This window comes from Eptesicus fuscus, chromosome 16, assembly GCF_027574615.1.
Source record: "Eptesicus fuscus isolate TK198812 chromosome 16, DD_ASM_mEF_20220401, whole genome shotgun sequence".
In the NCBI taxonomy this organism is placed as follows: Eukaryota; Metazoa; Chordata; class Mammalia; order Chiroptera; family Vespertilionidae; genus Eptesicus; species Eptesicus fuscus.
Genome location: NC_072488.1, coordinates 45,314,312 through 45,320,738, shown reverse-complemented (window position 1 = coordinate 45,320,738; position 6,427 = coordinate 45,314,312).

The window sequence follows — 6,427 nt, the reverse complement described above, 5'->3', positions numbered from 1 at the left end:
GATTGGAGGGGCAGGGGCCGAGCCTGCGATTGGAGGGAAGGGGGAAAAATCAATGAAAACATATCCTCAGGTGAGGATAATAAATAAATAAATGCCATATCCTATGAAAGACACATCTTGAAAATGCCTAAAGAAAGTTGTCATTTTTTCATGGTGAAGGGACTGGAGTCGGTGTTGATGGAAACACCTTGGCGGCTGCGGTGACTGGCAGTGGCTGCAGCAGCGGGGTGATGGAGCTGGCGCCTTCCCCTGATCAGCCCCGTCGCCTCCTGCAAAGGGAGGCCAGACTGTGGCTTAGGTTCGCTCCTGTCAGTAGGACATCCCCTACGGGCTCCCAGTATGTGAGAGGGGGCAGGCTGGGCTGAGGGACCCCTCCCCTGTGCACGAATTTCATGCACCGGGCCCCTAGTATATAAATATAGTTCTCATAACAACTCAAGATAGAAACTCAGTGGTAGAAATTGAAGTGAGAGAGAGAGAACTTATCCAAGATCCCACAGTTAATAGAGCCAGTATTTGTGTTTGGTTTTTCTCCCCCCTCACCCAAGGATATTTTTTCCATTGATTTTTAGGGAGAGTGGAAGAGAGAGGAAAAGACAGAGAGAAACATTGATTAGCCCTGACCAGGACCAGGGGAGGAGCCTACAACCAAGTACGTGCCCTTGACCGGAATCGAACCCGGGACCCTTTGGTCTGCAGGCCCACGCTCTATCCACTAAGCAAAACCAGCTAGGGCTAGAGCCAGTATTTGAACACAACAGTTTATGAGCCTCTATCCAGGTGCCAGGAATACATCAGTGAACAGGACAAAGTCCCTGCAATATTAGAGGAACAGACAATAAATGAGTAAACAAATAAATACATAATATGGTTTTGAGTAGAAATGCCATCTAGACAAAAGCAGAGTTAAGCCCTAGAGAGGGGCATTTTGCGTAGATGGCATTTGATCAAAGAGCTGAATACATGCCCAAGGTTGGGGAGACAGTACGTGCAAAGGTCCTGAGGTGGGAATGAGCTTGAGGTATTAGAGGAGCAGCAGGATATGCAGTTTGGCTGGTGCAGAGTGAGCCGAGGTCTGAGCTGTTGCTGGCTGGCCACAGGCCACAGCAGTGATCAGGGAGGGGGGTAGATGAAACGGGGCAGGGAGAGGACCCGTCCACTGTGTAATCTGAGCCTGGCCTCTTTGACCTTCTCAGCTTCCTTATAATATATCTAATCTTTTTTTCTTGCCCTCCTGTGAGGTCTTGACACCATCACAGTATGTTCCCTCCTCAACCCTGGATACAGTTCAAAAGCCGCTAAAGTCGACAAGAATCTGGGACAGCCAGTCTTGTACCACCCGCCAAAGCTTGGCGCAAACAATCCGAGAGCCAAAAATCACACATACTGAAGTGAGTCTTGCCCAGCTCACGGGGACTTTCTTGTGGGTAAATTCTAGATTAGCCTGCTGGGGCCTTCCGTGAACTCATATGCCCACCGACACCCGGGCCTGAACCTCGCAGGCCTCCCCCGGGTAGGAAGCCCGTTCTCTCTTCATGGAACTTTGCCCCCCACCACATGCCAGGGCCCCAGGTCAATCCTGCCTAAACCCTGCCATGTGTTAAAGCCAGCTGGGGTTCCGATGGCATTTGGCCAGGAGATGGAAGGGAACCTGTCGCTGTGAGCAGCCACCCCTGTCTGCCAGGTCTCTAAGGGAAATGGAGGCACAGAGGTCAAAAGCTGCAGATTACCAAGGCTCTTTGCCCCTCCACCCTCCTTATAGAGCCCCTGGTTGAGGAGACCCATGTGGAGTGCTCTTCTGGCCTGGGTTAGAGGGAACCTAGAGCCTAGAACTAGAGAGGGATGGACGGTCTAATCCAGGATGTCTCAACCTCAGCACTATTGCCAGTTGGGGTCCAGCTAATTCATTATGCAGGTGTCTTGTGCAATGTAGGATGTGGGCAGCATCCCTGGCCTTTACCTACAAGAGGCAAGTAAACTCTTCTCTCAGTGTGACAACCAAAAGTGTCTCCAGATATGGCCAAATATAAAACACCTCTGACTAAGAACCATAGGGTCCAATCTTTTTCCTTTCTCCTAAGCCAGTGGCCGGCAAACTCATCAGTCAACAGAGCCAAATATCAACAGTACAACGATCGAAATTTCTTTTGAGAGCCGAAAACCAACTTCTGCGCATGGGCCACGAAGTTTCAATCGCACTGTACGTGCGCGCCTGCACGTGGTATTTTGTGGAAAAGCCACACTCAAGGGGCCAAAGAGCCGCATGTGGCTCGCGAGCCGCAGTTTGCCGACCACTGTCCTAAGCCAACACATGGGTCTCAGCTGGCCACTCTGGTGTGAGGAAGGGATGAAAGCCCCAAGCATTTACCCTAGTGCTTAAAGCCAGCTGGCAAACCGGTCTCCTTGGCAGTAATGTGGAAAGAGCCCAGAGGGGAGGGAGAGGATAGAAAAGGGATGCCTGGATCCTCTCAATAGTCTTCCCCTCACAGAGCCAAACCATGGGGAAGGGCAGGGATGGAGCTGGTCATCAACATCATGGGACTAAGTCTCACTCTCTCCCATACTACCATCTCTCAGACACACACACACACACACACACACACACACACACACACACACACTCACACACACACACACCTCGGCCACTCTGTGCATTGGCTCTATTCTCTCCCTGTGAAGACAGGCTTTCTCCAGAGATGAAAGATAGCTGAGTGCAGGATGAGAAGGTTAATAGTGGGCTGTTTTAGAACAAGAGGTTTACAGGCAGTACCGCGAGGTTATGGGTATCAATGAGGGGGGACTGAAGGGATTCATTGTGGGGTGTGGAGAGCAGCTATTGCGTTTGGACAGGTTCAAGCCTGGGACTAATGAGAGGGCACAGTCCTCTCGTGGCAAAGCCACGTGCAAGTCCCAGCACAATTATAGCCAAAGGCTACAGTTGTAAGCTTGACCTTATGGTCCGAACCTGTGGTCCCACGTGGCTGAGTGATATGGGCTGCGGGAGGTGCAGCAAGTAAACAAAGCTTGATCAGGTGCATGTCATTGAGTAGGTTGGAAACCCACGAGAACGTTGTGACCACGCCCTTACTTTGCCTCGTGGAATCTGGCTATAAAATAAAGATCCGGCTTGCAGGCCGTGGCGCTGTCTCTCCATCGGGGAGCAGCGTCCCACCCAGCCTCAGCTTTATTCTCTTGTCTGTCTTTTCTAAATCCTTCATCACCCCCCCCCCTCAGGTTCACCCATGGCCATGCCAGCTCGGCACAGTGGGGTCCAGACCAGAGGTGGCAGTACATGAAGCCACGAGGGACTATGGAGGGGGAAGAGGAAGATGTTTGAAGACTCAAGGTCTTCACTGGATTGAAAAGCAGGAAGGAAGAGAGTCAGAGGTTAGGAAGTCGTCCACTAAGAGTCTCAACCTTCACCCCAGCTCCATGAATGTCTGTTATGCTCCAGAGACACAGATTCAAACATCACAGGATGTTAGAACTTGAAGGAAACCTAGAGACCATTTAGTCCCATTGACTCCATGCAGGTTCTTTGATCCATCAGCTTTGGAATTTGGGGATGATATTTACTCACAATCTTTCCCTTGTGCTTGAAATCAAATGAGAAATAAGATACAGAAGTCAGACAGCTAGAACTCAAGATAGCTTTATAACATGTAAAGCCGATGGGAGAATTTGGTTTAGGATGTATAACAATCAAGCTTCCTAACTTCTCCCTAGAATCAAACGTATCTACATAGCACTGGAAGACTCCCTACCTGGGAAAGAACCTGGCCTGGAAAGTTTTCTGTAAAGAGAGGGGGTGAGGGGGGCAGCTCAGGCCTTCTCTGGGGCAGTGGTTCTCAGAAGGAGGAGTCATGGCACAGGACCATCTTATTCCCCCAGATTCGTCAAACACATGAGCCACCCACCCTCCACCCGAGAGGTGAGTAGAGAGTACTTTTCTCAAGACTTCAGAAAGGACAGAAGCTTCTACTTAGTAGGGAAAGGGAAAGTGCTTGGAGAGAGGTGAGTTCCCCACAACAAGCCACTATTTACTAAGTGGGAGCTCTGCTCCAAGGTCACACAGCTCTGGGGACAGAATAAGGGTCACTAGACTCCTAATGCCGAGGCTTCACCATTTTATACTTTTATATACTCGCAGCAGGTCACACGAATCTCCTACTCCATCATTTAGGAGGTCTTCTCATCCCTTCCTCCACCACCACCACTGCCTCCACCATTTCTATCTTCATCTCACCACCTCCATCTAGACTTCTACCACCTCCATCTACACCTCACCACCTCCATCTATACCTCACCACCTCCATCTACACCTCACCACCTCCATCTACACCTCACCACCTCCATATACACCTCACCACCTCCATCTAGACTTCTACCACCTCCATCTACACCTCACCACCTCCATCTATACCTCACCACCTCCATCTACACCTAATCACCTCCATCTATACCTCATCACCTCCATCTATACCTCACCACCTCCATCTAGACTTCTACCACCTCCATCTACACCTCACCACCTCCATCTATACCTCACCACCTCCATCTACACCTAACCACCTCCATCTACACCTCACCATCTCCATCTACACCTCACCACCTCCATATACACCTCACCACCTCCATCTAGACTTCTACCACCTCCATCTACACCTCACCACCTCCATCTACACTCACCACCTCCATCTACACCTCACCACCTCCATCTACACTCACCACCTCCATCTACACCTCACCACCTCCATCTACACCTCACCACCTCCATCTACACCTCACCACCTCCATCTACACCTCACCACCTCCATCTATACCTCACCACCTCCATCTAGACTTCTACCACCTCCATCTACACCTCACCACCTCCATCTACACCTCACCACCTCCATCTATACCTCACCACCTCCATCTACACCTAACCACCTCCATCTACACCTCACCATCTCCATCTACACCTCACCACCTCCATCTGCACTTCTACCACCTCCATCTACACCTCACCACCTCCATCTACACCTCACCACCTCCATCTATACCTCACCACCTTCATCTACACCTCACCACCTCAATTTATGCCCAATTACCATATTGCCACACTTACCACTTCCACCTCTGCCATTTCCACCATCATTACTATCACTTCCTTTTCTGGTAGCAGGCAGCCAGCATGGACCATGTGGGTGGAGAGGCAGAAGTGAACTAGAAGGTTACTCACAGGGCTCTGGTCTCGAAAAGTCTTCAAGTCTTTGAGATCCAGCACCTCTCCAGCTTTTGATCTCCCCTAATCCCTCAAAAAAAAAGATAACTTTGGAGTATTTAATGAAGATTGTGATAAAAATAAGAAACATAAGTACACATGTTTATACAAACTCATTGATCACGAGTACAGATTGCCACAACTTCTAAGCCATGTCCCAATCTGATAGGTGCAGATTTAGGCACCTACAATGTGGTAAGGTCTACTATTGGCACCTCAGCAGTTCTCATACGTAATGACCTACAGGTTAAAGATATTCAAGGAAGTTGTAATTTTGGGTGCCAGCCATCGGGGTCACCTCAATAGGTAATGCCAGACCCAGGCCTCTGCCGGCTCCTGGATAAGCCACCATTTGTCTGTAATAATGGGTGACCCTGGGTGGGGCTGGGTCATTGGTAAGGACTCTTAGACCTCCACCTCTAACATCCCTGCAAGACAGAATCCAAAAAGTATCTTGAATACGAATAGAAACTGTGCAGGGAGATAAAGCAACCCTCCAGAATCCAGGCTGAAACCTAACACTCCCATAAAAAGATCACCAAGTTGAAAATAAATAAAAATAAAATAAAAGATCACCAAGTTAAAATCCAAGAAGAAATTTAGAGCAAAGACATCTGCCTATGATCTCGGCCAGCTCTGTTAAGACCCTGCACTACGCCGGTCTGTTAGCCAACAGGCTCACCCTGCAGGACTGTGCCTGCCCCCACCCTGATCACATGGCTGGCCGCCACGAGCCCACAAGTCAATCTCCCATGCCCCAAATCCTGTTCAGCCTAGAAATCACAGCGTGTCCTTCTTGCCATCCAACAGCAACAGAGCGAGGGAGTCTGGCCTTCCGGAGACGTGGGCCGGGGTTTCTGGTGCTAAGACTGTGGAGGTAAGTTTGCCTCTCGGAGCTTCAGCGGTGGTGGACAGTGCTAGGCAGATAAGGGACATACACTCCGCAGTGAGTGCAGGGTGTTTACGACTGAGCTCCACGCACGGAGAAGGAAAACACCATGAAAGCTGGAGAGATGCTCCCCATGGCCATTGGGCATTTGCCTTTCCTTAAAAAAGATGATACTGTACTAGTCACCCTGGTGCCTTGAGTTCGATGGTTTGGGGCACAAAACATCACTCCACACGAATAGAAATGACAGGAGACTCATTCCCTCTGACACC